General features: G+C 38.3%; 1 protein-coding gene across 3 annotated transcripts in view; it reads left to right on the top strand.

Annotated features, from left to right (window-relative positions):
- The window catches only part of BEGAIN (brain enriched guanylate kinase associated), a 162,776-nt gene that overhangs the window by 12,583 nt on the left and 129,449 nt on the right, over positions 1-20,744 (top strand). The window lies entirely within an intron of this gene.

Raw genomic sequence — 20,744 nt, forward strand, 5'->3', positions numbered from 1 at the left:
AAAAAGAAAATAAAGACAAATTGAAGCTTTCTTCTACAATCTGGCAAAAAATATATATATTTATTTATTCTTATGAGATTCTTTGTATGGTTGAGGAAGGGATGTTTACATCTATGAAAGGGAGTGAAGGGAGATTGCTGTTCTTTGCTTGTATGGCACTGTCAGAATTCCTGAGCTGCCAAACCTTAAACTGATATGTTATTGTGCCTCTAGAACAACAATTGTAATCCTGCTAGAACAGCTAGAACAATAAAAGTCAAGGTACTGTTATTTAAAACTATACATTTGCACATAGATGTTCCTAAAATGTGAGCTTCTATATCTCCATTATTCTTTAAAAAGTCTAATCAAATTTAAAAACAAAGAAACAAAAAGGTGTCTGTTTTCACATAGGACTACAGAAAGTGGGAGAACATCCCAGTCTTAAGAATTTCATGCAATTTTCGGCAACCCAAGCTTAGGTTTTTATAGGATGTCCATGGATATTTTAATTATCATTTATCAACGATGGCCAAAGGAAGAAGAGGTGAAAGTTAATGTAACACAGAGAGAATTTGCACACTGTATTGCATCTCCACTCCTCAACGGGGTCTGTTCTGCAAAGGGGTCAGGAGGCTCCAACCTGAGCCTATGGCAGGCTACAGTTTTTCACATTTCGATAAAGCGCTGACTAAATAGTCCCAAGTAATTCCATTCAAGTAATGTAGGCATCACTCTACTCCAGTTTAAGCATCAGACTGCTCTAAGTCTAGTCATTTAGATTAAAGACACTAGTTACCAAACCTTATTTCAACAATGCCTCAGATTGCAGAGCTCAACAAAAAAAAAAAAAAAAAAAAAAAAAAAAGGAGGAAGGGGGAGGTAATGAAACAGAACATGTTCAGCCACATCTAAAAATTCATGTCTCCCACGTGCAAAAACTTTGACTTCAATGCAATTTATTTAGTGCTCACCTGAAGCTTGCCTAGTATAAAGAAAAAGGATAAGTGTACTAACAGCCTTGAGTGCCAATATTGTAAAGATATCTAAAAGGTACTTGGTTATATAATGTTCATTTTAATACATATATAAAACATTGACTAAATTTTTTTTTCATGTGTTAGTTGCCAAGTTATTATTCATATGTAGAAGATAATCTTTGAGAGAAAGAAATAGATTAGGTTACATTGACTTAGATATAAAAAGAGGATAGCAGAAGTGTAACAACACAAGTCCTGAAGAGCATGAAAGAACTTGCTTGAAAGTTTGAGGTTAAGAAAGTTTAAACTGATAAAAATGAAAAGGTGAGTTAGAAGAAAAATGCTGTGACACTGCCACCTGTTATGTTTTCTGAACTGAGGTGTCCAAAACTGTGCATGCACTACATTTGATAGATCTATATTAGATCCAGACCTACTACAGTGATTTTCAACTTTCAAACTTGTGAGAACTCTTGAAAACATTCAGGAACATTTCTTCAGCAAGTATTTATCATTTTGCAAACAACTGCAACTGAAATGACATTAAGAAAACATCTTCACTGTAGATCTATGCAGAGGAACTTCCAGACAGCTATCAAAAAGATACTCCCTTCAGTTAAGTGGGGTTCTAATAGTAGAAAGCAATTACCAAATACAATGAACATGGCATTGCTATAGTCTACATATTTTTGCCACCCAGTCAGCCTGATGAAATTATTTCTTATTTCTACGTATTGATCTAAATTTGGAGTTATTGGATAAATTAACAGAAAAGCAAAATCATTTAACCAGATGAATACAAGCTTATGAACCCACAACAATGCATAATGTGAGTGTGCACAACTCAAGACGCAATCATACTTGCAGGCTGAAGTGAAATAACCAGTTCAATAGGCTGAAAAATGCAGGAAAAGGGTGAAAAGCATTGTGCACAATGAAAAGTGTTTCTCAGTACTGGGAAGAAATGATTGTTGCAGTCTGTCAAAGGACAGATCAACACAGAGAGAAATGTCAGAGGGAGCAAACAATATGCATTTTCCTCTGATCGAGGGTATGTTTCACAGAAAAACAGGCAGGAAAACAGAAACATATCCCTGCTCCACAGGAACAAACTATGTTTGGAGAGCCAAGTCTGAGAATAATCTTGCTGCATCCATACAAAATTGCACCCTAGAAGGTAGGGCAAGAAATGGCTTATTATTATTACCCAGGTAGCATCATTGCATGAACACAGACTTTTTTTGAACTCAAAGTGATGCTTCTGTGTGGCAATTATGTGGGCTTTTCAACCTGGTTTGGCATCAGTTTCAGGGCTTCTTCTGTATTTGATATACTGCAGCTACTGAGCTATGTCCCTGCTGGTCTCACATCTGCATCTATCCTCCATCTCTCAACTGAATTGCAATAGTCTCATCACCCAACTCAGGTTAATGCTAGACACCTGCCAGCACCAGGCACCTGGAGAGTCATTGATGACAGAGCCACCTCCTTTGTGATTTAGTCTAATGGGCCAAACGTTGGATTCATAACAGTAATTCAATTCCCTCCTGTAGCCTTAGCAATGCTACCTGAAAGCAAAGTATTCATTCTTGCTCTAATTTCAGTCAATGTACACCCTAAAGTATTTGTTTTCTATAGCCCTTGAGATGGAAGGGGAAAATGCCTGTTAAAAAGGCTTGTATCCTTACAAAATGTAGATGAGTGAAGCACAAGCTAGAATAACACTCGTTTTCATTCCTCTCATGGGTTCCACTGCAAGAAGAACATCTTAGCATGGAAATGGCTCTCTGCAAACGCAGAGGTCACCTATAAAAATAATACCTTCCCCAGAACTTCCCAGGCAAGAAGGAACTTGAGGCAGAGTAAGACTGTCTGCAAAAGCTGTAGTGGAATGTCAATACAGCAGAACATGCAACTAATCTCCATTTTCTAAAAATACTCAGTTCCTAGAGCATTTCATTTCTAATCTCATTGAAAGAGACAATTTATCCAATTTATCAAGGATAACTAGACAGTTATCCTTGTTGCTCTAGGTCAAGGCTACAAGAAAGAGCTAGTTATCCTTCCCCCTCTACTCTGCTCTGGTGAGATCCCATCTGGAGTACTGCATTCCGCTTTGGGACCCTCAGCATAGGAAACACATAGATCTATTACAGTGCATCCAGAGAAGGGCCACAAAGATGATCAGAGGGCTGGAGCAATTCTCCAGTGAAGAAAGGCTGAGAAAGTTGGAATTATTTAGCCTAGAGAAGAGAAGGCTCCAGGGACACCTTATTGCAACCTTTCAATACTTAAAGAGGGCCTACAGGAAGGATGGGGAGAGACTTTTATCAGAGAGTGTTGTGACAGAACAAGTAGTGATGGTTTTAAACTAAAAAATGGCAGGTTTAGATTAGATATAAGGAATACATTATCCATTATGAGGGTGGTGAGGCACTGGAACAGGTTGCCCAGAGAATGCCCCATCCCTAGGGAATGGCCAGGTTCAAGGCCAGGTTGGATAGGGCTTTGATCTAGTGGAAGGCATCCCTGTTCACACCAGGGGGATTGGAAACAGATGATCTTAAGGTCCCTTCCAACCCAAACCACTCTAGGATTTTATGACTATGAAAACCTTCAGTCCTCTTTCAGTCCTTCCACTCTGCTGTTGTGTTGTAAAAAAGGTAATTGCTTTGTTTTTGGAAGACTGCAAAGTCTTTCATTTACATTTCCAGTCCATTCATGTTTACAAGTAAGATCTGGGTTCAAGTACTTCATAAAGGAAATTGTCTATCATTTCACTGACTGATGCACACAATCTGCTAACAGAGAAATAGTAAGAGGTGGCACCATAAGCACAGAGAGATTGATTTGTCCAGGTCAGCAATCAAGCCAGTAGCATAAAAATGGCCTGAAAAGCCTTCCTGTGTCCTATTTTCTGGTCTGTTCCTGCTTTTGTAGAGCTTTTTGTAGACAGGAAGGACAATAAAGAACCACCCTCAATAACAGAAATAATATGTCACTGATCCACAGCTCTGGTAACTCAAGGTTTCCAGAGGAAGGAAACCCTGCGAGAACTACATCAGATTCTTCAGTTCTTCAACACATAACATAACACATGGCAGATCATCTCATTAAGGCCTCATGTGAGTCTTATATGGCAGTGGAAAATGCCACATGACCACCTTTCCTGGCATCCTGGCCTCTCTCTTGTCATGCTAGCTCACATGACACTCACATGAGTAGAAGTTTCCTCCCTTCTGACTTGCATATGGGAGACAACCCTCAGGCTTCCAATAGTCTCAAAATATTTTGTCAAAATAGATATTAAGATACTAGGCTAAATTCTTTTACCATATACTTGACTGAGAGAAGATACTGGTGACTGCTTTTCACCATTTAGACATCAGTCAGTTTTCGCATTTCTTTGCTTTAAACTCAATATCCTACAAAGCAAACATAGCCACTTAGCTGCTGCCTAAATAAACCATAACAACTTCATGTTGTTGTTTTTTTCTCTCTCTACAGATCCTATATGTTTGGTAACACCGTACAACAATCACAGGTCAAAATAATTGAACTTGAGTTAAATGACAACTTAAGTCAACTGGGGCAGCATTTGCTCAGTTCTTCAAAGGACTCTTCATGCATCATTATCACTGTTGGTATCTCCTCCTGATACCAACACTGACTGTTTTTCTCTAATTCTGTACACAACTACTGTGAAATTGTTAACACTGGCTGCAGTTGTAAGGAGTAGCATTGCAAATGTATGCAGATGTGTAGTCTTGGAGCTTTCAGGGTCAGTAAACCTTCCCTGGTTGGTAAAGTAGCTTTAAAACACCTCATGAGAGATAGGCAACCAAATACTCAGCTACAAGATCTCATGAGCAAAACAAATGGCAGTGCTTTCTGACACACACTCCATCAAAGACAATTTCCTCTTCCATTGATCAAGCTACCTTAAATATCTCTTCAACCTCTGAGAGGACTTGGCTATTTTAGGTTTGAAGCATGTAATAGTATTAGCTGAACCAGCAGCAGCCAACCAGGGGCAAGATGGAGCTCAGAAAAGACTTACAGTCTAAGTATTTACCCAACTTTGTCAGTTAAATATAGAGCATTGAATCCTCTCCATTTTTTTTGTGACATTTATGGTACACTCACAAGATATTGGAAGACAAGAAGGCCATGTGTGGTTTCACCTATAGTTAACACCTCTTGTCCCAGTAATGTAGTGTTGACTCCTTTCCCATTGCTAAGAGGAGTGCAGCAGCCTTGTACTGTAGGAGAGATCAGCATAATGTTTTTAGAGCAGCAGATGTGACATCATTTTACAAGCAACAGTATGAGCAGATGGTGTTTAGAGAGTTCTCCTTTCCTGCTCTAAAACACCTCCGTTGGGTCACTAATGGATCCTTCGTCTAGTTGAACACAGTGCATAAAGCTATAATGTTCCCAAGATGACGCATATGGTCATTTACAGCTTCTCAGCTCATCAAATACAAATTAGATCAAAATTTTCTTTACAGAGCAAAGACATCTATAAGCCAGTACTCAACAGAGTAAGCTATTTATTCAAGACAGGTTAAAATAAAAAGTCTGAACTGCCTGACAATAAAAAGAATGTGATTTCAATGGAATTAAGTATCTCACTAAAAAAACTGCAGTTTTTGAAGTTAGGGTTTGTACTTGGTTTTCCCATCACCGCCAACAACATTTTTAGAGGAGAAGGGAAGTAGCAAGTGACACAGGAGGGAAATGTTTGGATAAAGGAATGCTGAATTTCAGCACAGGATTCAGGGCTCCATCCAGAACACAAAATCATTTGCCACCCAAATGTACTATTAGCTTTCAGTAGGGTGGCTACTCAGCCAGAGAAAAATGCTGAGAGCATGCACTTCACATTGATTTCAATATCTCTTGGCACCAGCCACACGAAAGCAACATTGGCAATCAAAAATGTTTAGTGTTCCTTTTCCAGCAATCTTTGTTAACATGACTTTCCTCCTTCCTTTGAGTTTGAAAATCACTTCTCAATTGCACACTCTATCTTTGGGTGCCTTTAGAAAGAAATGGTTCTTTCAGAGTAATGGAAGCTACAACAGGCTTATAACAGTTACCATTAGCAGAGATGCCAGAAAAACTGCAGGGCCAGACAAGGGAAGGCAAAATAGTAAAAGGTAGAAGAGACCAATAGATCTTTCTTCTCTAGCCCAGGTTTGGTCTAAAAACCCTTCTGTGTAATTTATGACAACAGGTTTTAAAGGTGTTTCAAACCATTTTTCTTTTCATCCTTCAGAGAGCAGCCAGTGTTTGTCATGTTTGTGAATTGATTTTTTTGCCCTGCTATAGCGTGGCTTTGGTATAACACAAAAGCAGAAGGCATCAGCGTGCTGTGGCTCTCTCCCATAGACACATGCAATAATTAACACAACCATTTTGTCTGGTCAACATAGTGAAAATCTCTGAATATTGCCAAGAGAAGATTCAAGTGCAAGGCAATGCCCAGAGCCACAGGTTGCTCTTATGTATTTTTTACTACTAATTGATATTTTTTCTCCATTCTTTCTCCTGTTTTCAGTTCTGTTAAAATTCTGCCCACTGATGTACTGCATGCAGTTAACAGAAACACAGATATAATCTTGCTTCCCTCCCCACCATGCTATACGTGACAAACTGAGTAAAAAATTCACTTCTTAGTATGAAACTAGCACAACATGCATTTGGGAGACATAATAGATAGAGAGTCAGTATTACATTAATCTCTGCCAAAACTGCAATTGAAATACTTTGGTTTCTCTGTAGGTCTCGGTGCTCTGTGAGTTTTAGCAGAAACTGTAACATCATTCTGCACAACAGAAAACGTAACGTTAAAACTTTGACACACAATGAGACCAAAAATTTCAAGAGCAGAATCTTTTATGAGTTGGAGGGTGAATTGTTTGATATTAGATGTGGGCCTCAGTGAAATGAAGCCTACCTGCCCCAGCACCATGCACTCATGTCTCAGAATATCAGAAACTGTGGACATTGACCTCAAGCCTGGTAAGGAAAAAGATCACAATTAGGAAGTTCTTTTCTATTTGTAAAATATGCATCTTTTCATAAAGTTCGACAAAAATTGCATTTTCACAGACTAGCTAAGACATTTGTTTCAATGACTTCCTCTTTGCAAAGGGATTTTAATTTGACCTCAAATGAAACTCTTCAGTTCCAGGAGTTTTAGATGACAGAAAAACACATCTTGTCAATAAGAAAGAAGCAGCAGATGCCATAAATTTTGGCTTTAAAAGTCTCCCATGATATTCTCATAAGCAATCCAGGAAAACACACAGAAAAATATTTAAAGGTAGATACAAAAGTGGTTGGAAAAACTTATTGAGAGAGTAGTTCATAATATTCAGTCATGAGTGGGGTCTCAGTGGGACCAATATTAGCAATCAAATGCATTTGCTTTCAGATATCACTACAGACAATAACAAAAGCATGCAATCCTTCTCATTTGTCTGATTTAGAAACTACAGCAGTGCACTTATGTCCCTGTGTAATGATCTTGAGAGGATGCTTGTGAAATTTCCAAAATGCTGACTTTTTTTACTTAAATGCTTACTTTTTTTTACTGAATTGTTACTGAATTTAAAGGAAGGTTTCCCACTTCTGAAGATCACCCTTGATGGAAAAACCTTCAAGGTTTTTCTTGTTTGTTTGTTTGGTTGTTTTTTTGTTTGTTTTTTTTTGTTTGATTGTTTTGTTTATTTTTTTTCTGTATTTTAGTAAAGGCATTCAGTCCCTAGACTGGACAGAAGATTTTTGTCAGTTCATCTACATCTCAGTGTGACCCCATTCCTCAAATCACTGTTAATCTGAAAACAAATCTGTTTCTTTTTCCAATAGTAAAAGGTTGTTCCTTTTCAACTTGTTGGGAGCTTAATGTTGGAAACATTCACGTGAGCTGGAATACCTACTGCTAGCTTGTAGATAGTAGCCAGAATAGCCTTCTGTTCAGAAACTGTTGGCCAATAGCTCCCAGTTTCTGACAGTAAATACAATGTCTGCAAGGATAAACAAAAATAATTCAAATTCACATCTGTATCAATAGAGCTTGTGAGCTGCCTGTATTAATATCTGATGTTAAGATATTAATGAATGAACAGTGGTATGGCAGTCTCTGCCTTCTGCTCAGATAATGAGAGCATTAAAAAAAAAAAAAAAAAAAGGAATTAATAGTATTGTCCTTTTAGCAACATGTTGAAATGGCTTCTTCACACAGCAACATTTATTATATTAGAAATAAAGACATTTGCCCCAAAGAACTGCTATTCCCTAGTTAACTATAGTAACAAAGCCTTGCTGCGTCAATATGGTTAAAATGAGCAGCTGTTGAGAATTCAAAAACTAGTTTGCAACCACTTATTTCTACAGCAGTCAGCCAAACCTTCACACCACTTGCTTCGCCTGAGCTGTGAGCTCACAGAAAGTACTAGACACAACCTATTTCTGGAGACTCAGAGCTGAATCATAGTTTTGCAACAAGAAAAGTGGGATGGCCAGTAAGCCAGCAGCAGGAAACAAAACACCAGTGGCCAGTGGGGTCTGTGCTGTGAAGGAAGAAATGGTGAACACTGTGTGGGACTAGAGGGCACCAGTAGGCCATAATGGTCCTGAATGCCTGGAGGCCTGTGTCTCTGCCCACAGCCCAGGAGCACATGCTCCAGGGCCACCAGCTGTTGCCCGAGCATGGCTGCAGAAGGGCAGGTCTCCAGCTCCTCACTGCTAGGCCATGGGCCCTGCTGAGCCAGGCCCACCTAGAGGCCCATGTCCCAGCCTGGCCCTGTCCCCTGGGAGGTGCCTAATGCTGGGGCTGCCCTGGTTCCCCCTAATTGCCCTGCTCCTGAGTGGGGTGGTGGGACATGTCCTGGTCGGCAGGGCCTGCCTTAAGAGACTCTTAGAGAGCTGACAACCCCCAGCAAGCCCCAAGCCATTCAGTGCCCTGACAGCAAGAAGGCAGGCACATAGAGTACATGGGGACACTCCTGCCACCACAGCAAAGTCAATTCATGAACAGCAGTAAAAGATAAAATACATTCCAGTACATGAGAGGTTATCACAAGAAGAAAAGAGAATTGCCATACTGAAAATACTACAAAGCCAGGGTTACTTACTCTTCATTGGGAATTTAAATGGAATAACAAATTGTTAACAAAACTCCTAAAATTGTCTTTATGAGTGCCTATAGTTAGCAGTAAAACACTGAAAAGGCTGTTCATTTGTCTTGTATATACCCACTTTATCCACTTTCTGGTATTTTGAGGTTTCCTCTTGGTTCTTGTTTGGATGTTGTAGTAAACATAAAATGGACGCTGAACCAGTCAGCAAAGTTACATGATGGGAGCATACAGTCCATTACAATCAATGCAGTTAATTAAAAATACAATTAAAAAAGAAACAGTGATGAGAATTGGAACACAATAAATAATTAAAACAAAATTAGTTTGGCTCTTTTGCTGAGCCAGACTCTGTCCCCAGTTAAAACTAAATGGCTTTCTTCTGCATTGGTAGCTACAATAGCAAATCTGACATAGCTATCAATTCTCCTGTACTGTGGTATAAGTGCAAAAGCCCTGCATCCTACCTTCTTCTTGCTCTACCATCTTCCACAGCCAATCTGACACTCAACTCCCATCACCATGAGACTGGGACCTGGACTGAAGAACTGAAAATACAGAGCAGGAAAGGAGAGTATGGCGATAGAAAATAACAACATCAAAATGTTAATTATAACAACAAAATATGAAACATTCCTCTACAGCTGCAGATAAACTGTTGGTAAATTATTATTTATATGTTTATTTATTTTGGGAATAGGCAAGGGCAGAAAGGACCAAGGCCATTATGCACTCAAGCTACTGGCAGCTTATTTGTACCTATTCTGGAGTGTAGGAATCGGCATTGCAGGAAGCAGCCTGGGAAGGAAAGAGGCTTTGTTCCTCAAACACCAGGCCTTCAGAAAAAATGCTGGGTACTAACATAGCTAACTGCTTCATTTCCGAGCTCAGGTCTGCAGGAATCATTTTTACAGGTTATTGTGTCTCTGTTTGATATTACCACAGCAGTGTTACAGCTCTATAAATTGTGTATTGACAGCTGTGGTTGGTTTCCTGCTTTTCTTGTATTCATTCACATCTTAAGTGTTCTTTCCTTCCTTGAAGGAAACAAATCTCTCCCCTGAGTTGGCAAATGTTAGTGACAAAAAGCAGGGTGCTGAGAAGAAAGTTTCAGCTTTCATTTTCTCAATGCATAACATCTCCAGTTCTTTGAGAAGGAAGAAACAAATGAGCCCTTCTGGCTGAGTCACTATTTAATAACATAATAATTAGCTAAACATCATGAAAACTAGGAATTAAGTATTTTCCACTCTTATTGGACTTCTATCATCGGAAGAAAAACAACAGGTAACTCTAGTAACTTGGTTATTTTAGTACCACAGATCAATAGCTTGATTCTCACATTTCTCAAAACTATGAATCCTAATAGCAATAATAAATATTAGCATGTGTCCTCAAAGCTGTAATGGAATTTCACAAAGGTGTATGCACACTGTGTACACTGCTTTAGTATGTCAGGAGGAACAAATATCTTTTAAATCCTGACTTTCTGTTGAACAACAGTTAAGACCACAGCTGTTACAATGCTGACTGTTTTGTGTAGTGACAGCTCTTTTTGCAGATATGCATTATTGAAAAATGTAGGTAAAACTGTAGATTTATAGGGTTTACAACTACATGTGAGACCCTTCTTTTAAATCTGGACAATAATGGAAGCTCCTGAGGTTGGTAAAAGTTTTCCTGAGATGGTCAAAGCAAGGGAGGGCATAATATTGGCCTTTCTTACAATTGCCTCCACTGGTTTACTATGTAACTTTAGATAAAAGCCCATCTTGGACCTGTCTCCCTTTCCCTGTATGCAATATTAGAATTATAGTATTATGGATCATAGAATGTCTAGAGTTGGAGAGCACCCACAAAGATCATTAAGTCTGACTCCTGGGTCCACACGGGACTACCTAAAAATTAAACCACGTGTCTAAGAGTGTTGTTGTCTAAACACTTATACTCCAGGAGGCTTGGTGCTTTGGCCACTTTCTAGGTTACTTACCAAATATAAAACCAATATTTTTTGTCTAAATTGCTTAAGAGCTTATCTGTTCTTACCATTCTTAAGTGTTCACGACCTGCTTTGGTTTTCTTCAAAACCAAAGGTAATTACTTTGAGAACACTGAGTGCAGTGTGGTTGGCGATATCAAGGTATAGCACTGCAAGATGCTCATAGCTAAGCCACTATTTTAGTTTAGTGGCAGCAACAAGATAAACCATCTTGAGGCACTGAGGGACAACCAAAGCTTGTGCTTACTGTCACAATATCTCAATACCTAAGTAACTGCTTATTTCACTCTTCAGTTTCCTAAAAATATTTGACGTGACCAGCCCTTTTGCAGAGGGGTGTTTTTCACAAGTGTCACTCCCAGATTCTTTCAGGAAACAGACATGCATTCCTGAAAAGAATGATCTGTTTCCACAAATCTCTGTACGCCTATCTTTTTTTACTAGAGCAGACAGGCTGACAGTGAATTGTGACAGTAATGCCTTTTCGTTATTCACATTTAGTATAGCTTATGGACCCCCTAGCCATAACAGTTTTACAAAAGAATGTATATGTGCCTCTAGGTTGACAAGAAGAAAAAAAAATAGTGAATGAATTGCTTCTAGATTGCTTCAGTTTGTTGAAAGGAAAATTTCTGTACAGCATTAAACAGCTTTTAGCTCCAGACCAGTAAGTCTGGTTATTTCCAAAGTTACCTATACCCTGTTACGACATTTAACTCATTCTTTTCTTTCAGATCAGGGCCTCATCTCTGCAAGCCTTAATAATGGCACAGGAGTGTTATATTTTCTGGGCAGATTTCTTGGTTATCAAATATAACATTTTCCAAGTTGGATGTGCATACATATATCTGCAATGCTTTCGTCATTGGTCTTGTAAGGGTACCTAAAGCTATGAACCCTCATGTATGCCACCTAAATTTCTTTCCCTGAATAAATGATCATTTTGTACTTAATTAATTCCAGTGGGGCTGCAGATAACTAAAAATTAAATCAAGTCATTTTCTCACCAGTAATGGCACTATTCACACGTTTTCTCCAATCACTCTTTGACTCAGGCTATCCAGGTCTTCCTTGGCCTTCTGCATTGGCACATTCAGATTTTTCCCAGAAACATGACTAGCAGGATAATTGGGTACTTCTTGCATTTCTCTTTGGGCTGTTTTGAGTTTCTCTACCACTTAGCAGTTATCTTCCAACACTTTCTGAGCTGTTTTGGATCTTTGTCCCCTTTCCATTGTCCCTTTTCCTTTAACAGTTCTTCCATAAAACAAAGAACTGACCATGTTTTACACAATACAAGATACTTCTTGTTCTGGCTCAACTATACATTTTATCATTTCTTTTTTCTTATGTACCCATATATATAACCTATCTTTAACTCTTTGCCTTCCATTATTTGTAACTTTAATTTATGTGCTGATGATAGCAATGTTTCTGAACTCCCAAAGCTTGTGATCTAATATCAAAATAACAGTGTCTTTTTTTTTTTTTTTTTTTTTTTTTTTGCTTTCTAGTTGCTGATCTGTTTATTTTCTATTGCAGTGTCACTTTCTCAGCTGAACTTGTACTTTTGTCACTATTCTGTTTGTCAAGAACATACATAACATGGTGCTTTCAGACTTTCCCAAGGAATTCATGAAATACTCTATCACTTACTTGCAGATGTGATTATCTTTATATTAGGTCTAATTCAACCCAGCTCTTGCCTGATAATGTTGATATCTTTATTCTTGGTGCTTTCAACATTTTTCAATTCTCAGTTTATTTATGTAATGTCAGTGCACTGTCAACCCCTCAAAACCTTGATCTACATAGAATGATTTTCATAACATGGCAAATTTAGCTGTCTTGTGTAAGGATTGTCCTGAGTCCTCCTGCAGCTAATGACATTTGCTCCAGCCACAGCCCAGGACTCACAGCCTCTCTGAACTGGGAGGCCAATGCAGTTCAGACTGAGCTCAGTCACAGACATTCTATATTTGCACTCTCCTTTTATAGCTCAAAGTTAAAAATATCTTACGTTTTTATGCCAAATACAGTGCTCAACCCCCTGTAATGCAGTTTTACAGTTAAATTACTGTGTCTGGATTAACTGGAAACCGTTAACTTTAGAACAAGTGCAGAAGACCTTACTACTGTCAAAAATAAATCTACATTCTGATTATATTGCTTTCCATAAAATACACCATAAAAATATTTTCCATTTGTCTTTTGTATTTTCCAAAATTCCTGGATCTAGCAGACCCTAGTACAGCTCTGATCCTGTCATGTTTTCTGTATTTTTTATTTACAACTTCTGCAGTGGGGTTTTCCATGATTGCTTTGGGCCTACAGTACTTCAAATAAATTCTCTTTAGTCTGTGATGCATTCCTACCTGTCTCCACTTAAGAGAACACTGCCATGTTTGTGTTTTATTTAACACTTTACCTCTCAAAATATCAACAGGAACAAAACACACACAAACACCAAAGTGAAATGGGGGGGGGGGGGGGTAAGAAAAAAGAATGATAAAACATATCATATACTATATTATTATACTATTCATATACTTTTGACATAAAAGCCTGAAATTACCTATCAGTTGATGGGATTTCAGTAACACAGATCTTTTTTTTTTTTTTTTTTTTTTTTTTTGGGGGGGGGGGAAGGTGGGGGGTGGGAATATGCTTTGAGGATTATGACAGATATTTTAAGTAGGAAAGACTAATGATTCTTGTGCTGTTATTATCAGTATAATATATCACGTCCTCCATGGAGCCGCTCATTACTTAGTTGTAAAGTCAAAGGCAAAGCAGTAGGCTTTGGGTATCCACTCTTGCAAACACTGATGGCCATTGTGCCTTCTGATGTGTTAGATGATGCAGGCAAGCAATTACTTGCACGTTCTTGGAGTCACATGCAAATCTGACTTCCTTATTATGTGGGTTGTATACCAAAACTGGATGAGATGCATGACACTGATACATACTACAGGTAACAGGGGCATAGTTTTGGGAAGGACTCCTTGGGGGTTGATGGTGGTTTCCCTGGGGTCTCATCACTTTTGTGTGAGTCCCAGCCCTGTCAGCTTGGCAACCTGGTAAGCCTGCAGCAGCCCTCATAAGCTCATCTCTCCCCTGGAAACAGATTCAGATCATGACAAACCCCTGCTGCCATATGCCCTCCTGCCCTTATCAGCACCAGTGCTGCCCTTGAGCTGCTCAGTCCTGCAATGCTCTAGAAAGCATCTGGTTACAGCTCTTGTGAACACACAGAAAGTTTATGTATAAATCAGGGAGCAGGGCACATGCTCTGTAGACCACATTTGTCTAAACCTTTAATTTCCTAATGGTAAAGGATGATGCAGCTTTCCCAGTTTGGAACCATGGGAGAAAACCTGGCACAGCTAGCAACCTTTGCAGACAACATCATTTGCATAATTTTACCAAGAATTAGATGCTTTAATTTCTGATGATAAAGAATGTTAACAATTCCCTTTGGTTAAAAATAGCTTGCTCCTGTGACTTTTTGGTTATTAATAGTTTACCCAGCATTGATTTGAAACATTTTGATTAATGTTCATAACTTCAAAGCCTCCGATTTGATCATTTATTTAACTAAACTACTTAGTATAGAGGTAAGAACGTCTTCAAAGCAATAGCTTGTTTAAAACTCCATCCACATACGTTATTAATTAGATGTGACTTGTAATCTTTTGGAATAGCTGGCTTTAAAATGTTTCAAAAATCTTGCTACATTTCTTCTTCTCTCTCTCTCTTTGTTAATGTCACCATGCCATTCCATTTGGTTCTTTTGGGAAAAGGTCTCTCTTTTGTGAAGAGGCCTTTCGTTACACTGTCTATACTTTTTAAATATCTTTTTTTTTTTTTTTTTCCAAAATTTGAGTAATTTTCTCAAGAATTCTGAATGGGAATCTCAGTAGTTATTCACTAATGCTGTCTTGTCTTTAGGCTATCTATCTGATAACACATACTTAAGTAGGAGAATTTATGACTTCCTTTGCCTGATATTAATTTCAAGGAATTTTCCATGCTCCTGTTATCAAATACATGTTCCCAGTAATCCTGATTCCATGACACATAAGACTTCAGGTTGCACTCTGTCACACTCTGTCTTCTACAACTGTCCTGCTGTGCTTTTTAATGCAGGGAAAAAAACAGCTGCCTGTTCTACACAAAAGCAACAGGGTGCCTCACTCTGGTCCCCAATCGGAACAGGTAGGGACCAGAAACAAAGGACACCCCTAATAGGCAGCGATTGCATAGTCCTTATGGAGTCTGAGTCTCACTTTATGCTGCTAAAAAGGTTGTAACAACTCAGTTCTCAGTCTGGGTATTGCATAGTCATAGCAGGTTAGGAGGAAAGATTAAAAGTATGTTTTTTCCAGAGTTCTATAAAACCTCATCACTTTGATAAGAAGTACAGTGCTGTTTCTATCTATTCCTGCCAACACTGTCAGCTTCACACTCTGGCCAACACTCCCCAAATGACTGATGAGCTTAAAGGAGCAGCTGTAACAATCTTTGAAAGGCATTTGATTTAATACGACACGATGCTTTTCTTTTAAAAATGTACAGAGCTATACAATAGCAGTAAAACCCATTTTCAGTGACTAACAGATCTTAAAAGGATTGCTTCAAAGGAAATCACCTTACAAGGTTCTCAGAAATTAAGCCTAACAATATTAAGCCTTTTCATTAGTGATTGCAAGGTAAACCTTTTAAATAATTATTAATTTATTATTAATTCATGGATAATGTAAACATTGACAGTGTGGTAAACAATAATGAGATCACAGGAAACAGTGATCTCACTTTTATTTTTAGGGAAAAAATAGTATAATCAATGATAAAATTATAAATCTAGGTACAAGAAAGAAAGTTAATGCTTTTGGATTAGGAGACTGTAAAACTGAGACTGTGGAGGATCAATAAGGGTCCTGACTATATAGCTAAAAAGAAGTTAACGTAATGTTGGATATAAGACTAGAAGGATAGGAGTGTTAAAGAGATATTTTCCTATCTGTGCATAGAATAAACAAGATCAGTAGCAGAAAGACTGACAAAAATTAATCAAGGATGGTATTAAAGAATTATCCATGAATTATCCAGCACCAAAATAAATTCATGTGTGATTGGAAATGAATTAAAGGAGAATGTGCTCCATGGTCCTTATCACAGAGGTAAGGATGGGTTTTGTGTAATTCCCCATCTCTTCATCTCAAATGTGTCTTAAAGTTAGTTCTCAGGTTATTCCAGGAGACTGCATATGCCACATTTCCTGGATACTGAGAAGCTCTGTAGAAAAGATGAGCCCCTGTAAGACTCAAGAAGTCAGAAAGTCTTGAGAAAGTGGTAAAGTTTTGCTGTTACACAAAACAAGCTAAGAAAAGAAAGTGTAGGACTAAGTGGCTGAAAAGGTTAATAAGAGTTAAAGATTAATAATAGGTTAGCACAATGACTACTGAGTCATACTGTAGCAATAAGGTATGAAAAGCAGCTGAAGAATGAAGAAAAAAAAAAAAACACATTAAGGATAAAACAAATTTATTTGGAAAAATCAAGAGATGGTAAATTTTGAAGTGAACTAACAGAACTGAGAAAATGTGTAGCACAAGTGAAGGCAAAAAATCAGTAGTGACAAATGCAAGTGCACTTGGTGGCAAGAAGTCTAAATTTTCTGGGGGGAAAGAGGCAGGAATAGAACAAAAAGCCCTTATGAAAAAAACAGTAGGAACATTTGCACATGAAGGTAGAGAAAATGTAACTTTTGTAACCATATCACTCCAGTCGAGAGAAATGAAAAAAAAAAATATATCTGATCTTCATCTTGCTAACACTAGGCAGAAGCAGAAAGCTTTTAGGACAGGAACAAAAAATCTTTCTCTTCTTTAGGAAGAGACAGCAAAAATAACGGATGAAGTTTAGGAGGAATGTATACAAAATCAGTGGTAGAAAAATGATTGTCAGCCGTTCCAGTTTCTAACTTCTTAATACAAGAATGAAAGACTGAAATGACACAGGAAAAAAAAAAAAAAAAAAAAAAAAAAGATCAAAAGATGTTTTTTAAACACAAATTTTCATATGAAGCTCATTGTCACAATCACTGTCACAAAACAATCTGAAGGTCTAAAAGATCAATAGAAATCAGAGTAAAGTTAGATGTTTATCTGAAAGTATACATGTATAAATCCTCAGAAAGCAGGGTATAATCCAAAGTCTACCTGACAGGAGTTAGAAAGTTAATTCCTACTTCTAGGATATTCCATAATTGCTCACTTCATACATTTTCTTCTGAAACACTAGGGATCAGACCTTTAGTTTTGATAATGTGCTTCTATGAGCCACAAATTCCAAAAATACACCTCTGGAGACCACTAACACGAAAGATTAGGAAAGAGAGGAGTGTTTAGGTCAACACCAAGACAGCCCTACAGAGTAGTAACCAAACAGCGAAGGATGCACAATGTCCTTATTACACATTGTAGCAGGGCTATTCTAGCTTTGAAAACAGAAGAATATAAACAATCAATGTTTGCAGGGCAAGAGAGCTTCTACTCGGCTAAGCAATACAGCTGGGGAAAGAAAACAATAACCAAAGCAGCCTCTCTATGTGTTTAAAAATTTGTTTCTTCCAAATAAAGTTTCAGGAACATCATGGCTTTTCTGTTTGCTTCTCACAATGTACCAACCACTGTAATAAAATATATTAATTCTCCCTATAAAACTTGACTACCTCATTTCATATGTACCGGTTATTGCTCTAAAGAGAAAAAATCAGCTTCGCTTTCCGAAAGAATGACCTGACAGCATGAAATATTTCTTTCTGAGGGCTCATTTGGCTCTATACTCATAGCCAGGCTGCCAGACTGACCTCATTGCAGCCTAGAGGGGAGCTGATCCTGACAGCCCTTTCTAGTGATGTCTGAAGTACAGGCTTACAGGCAAATCCTTATTATCCCCTTTGGTTTAAGAGAGAAGAGTGATGTCGTCCTCTCCCTGATAAATACTAATATCAAACTGGAAGTTTAACTGAATTCTCTGCCCCAAAGGAATTTGCCTGTTGGATGAAACTCTGGAAACTCTTGAATCAAATACCAAAAATCACACAGAGATCAATAGAGCCAGAATTTCAGTCTATAAATTTAGATCCTATACCAGTTGAAAAAGAACATCAGAGGGTGGGCTTTCTCTGACTGGCTCTGGCGTTTTCATACAGTGTATGTGGGGGGGGGGGGAAAGGCTTATGGCATGTTGATTGTAATTATGTAGTTATGTTATAGACTAAAAATTCTATTTTGACTGCTAAGCATTTTATTTTCCATTTACTCCTAGGTTTTCTACACATACCCTTTTTAACCCTTTCCCTATTTTAGTTAGTTATCTCACTCAGTTTTTGGTTCAATGTATTCTTTATTCTGTCACACTGGGGGTGACAGTGCTTCTTTCTTGATTCTCTTCCCTCAGTGCCTCATGTTTACACTGTTAAAAGAAGAAATGTACAACCATTTGAGATGATAATATTCTACCGTGAGGCTCAAATTCTCACTGTGACTCTTTACTTTCTGGACATCCAGAAAGATATTTAACGAAAACGCCATTATGTACTATGTAGTACATAAGCTTTGCTGTTTATCAGTCTGCATGTCCCCATTTGATCAGGCTGACTAATTTCTCAAGCAGATTTGCAGAACTACAATTCCATCTACTTGGTTACAAAGCATTTGGCAAATGCATAGCTTTCCTTTGTGTATTTGTCTGATATTCACAACCTTATTCTCACACCTAAGATCACTACTGATAAATTTGTGCATTCAGTTTAATTTATTCCTATGTAATGCCTTGTATCTCTGCCATAGTCAGGCACAAGTGCTTTACAGATATGACACTCTTCCAGAATTTTTCACTGAGTCCAACTCTTTTTGTCTCTGAAGATTTCACAGTCCTTGGTCCTTTTCTCCTCTGCATGTGTGCGATTTTGAGAAGAGTTGTTTAAAACCATTGTTTTACAGGTAGGAATACAAGGAGACTAAGACCCAAATCTATCTTCCAACTAGTCCCATTGTCACACTAAGAATGAGTTGGAAAGTAAGATTTGGAAAGCTAGATGAAATGGAGTCTTAAAACACAGCAACATCTTTCCCTCCTAGATACAAAAATTCCATTTAAATGGAAAACAAAACCTTTAATACATACTAAATACATTTCAGTTTATAGAGCTTAACAAGATGAATCTTTACGATTTATGTTTTCCTGGCCTTTTTTGTCAAATCACCGCAGAAGTAATATAGCTATCCCAGCTGAAATAGGATTAGAATTGCAACTGTTGTTGCATGAGTTGCTAAATAAATACACAGGAAAAAAGGAATGACATTTGTAATGCAGGTACACTATAAGCTATAGGATAGATTGAGGTTTAGACCCCAAGCCCCCAGATGTGAGTACAGTTAATTATATTTACCATAGCAGAGTCCAGGAGGCTTACTGAAAGTCAGAAAGGAAACGTAAAGTAGATGAAGGAATTGAACCCAGGTTGCTAGCATCCCCTTTGCTGTTCAAACACTAATCCCCTTTTCAGCTGACTTCTTAAAGGAAAGTCAGTATGTCTTCATTTAACCTTGACTGCAAAGCCAGCATGTGGTGACACTATTTATAGAGCATTGCTCATTAATTTATTAGGGTCCCACTCAGACATTTCTAGTTTCTCCAAACCTGTGCAATCTCCTTGAGGCTCTGTAAGGAACTGTCCTTCTTTTTCTCTACAAATTTGTCTTTCTGATGACCAAACCTGCCATTCCTTTAGTAACGATGGACATAACACAGTTCTAAAGATGCCTTTGAAATAATAACAACCGAAAAAAGCACCCTCAGAACAGCAATTCTGATGGCACTGGAGGAAATCCCCCTTGACTTTCACTCTCTTTCCATTTGTGTCTCCCCAGAAGCTGTACTGGAGTAATTAACCAGGACTCTGGCTATAGTCCCACTGATGTGGCCTGTTCAGCATCCTTCATTGCCACTTGGCAAGGGCAAACCTTCCCTGGCCCATGTTAAAAGCCGTTCAGTACTCAGGGTCCAGTGATTTCCTGTTGACATCAGGTGAAAGCTGTTCTGTAATGGCTCAGCAGCTCCATTCCTCATGAAAGGCCAGAGCCTCTCTGTTCCTGACCTATCCTTGCCAGGTGTTCACCAGAAAACCATGAGCCCAGCAAAGCACTGTATGGTGCATTATTAAGGTGGCAATACTTCTTTCACAAATTTCATCACTGCAACGTGACATTTTTGCAAGTGTAGGCTGTTGTTATTTGATACCTCCTGTTCTTCTCCCCTCTATACCACTTTGGTAAGCTCTCCTTATGTTTCAGTCTCTTTTTCTTGTCTCAATGGCAGCCACCTGGGATGCAAACAGAAGACTGACCTCGGTCAATAGCACTGCTTCGCATATGGTCTGTGGTTCAGAAATCATTTAGGGTCACAAAGGAAGACAGTCTGTATAGCATGTCTGGATATAACAAGAAATCAAATAACTTGTCCCCTGATGTGGGGACAAGTTTTTCAGTTGTGCTAAATAGAAAGATGCAGGCAGTAAGAAGAAAAGATTTTTGTTGAGTAGAGGAAAAAAAAATCTCTTACAGTCAT

This window comes from Anas acuta, chromosome 5 (genome assembly GCF_963932015.1).
Source record: "Anas acuta chromosome 5, bAnaAcu1.1, whole genome shotgun sequence".
Lineage (NCBI taxonomy): Eukaryota > Metazoa > Chordata > Aves > Anseriformes > Anatidae > Anas > Anas acuta.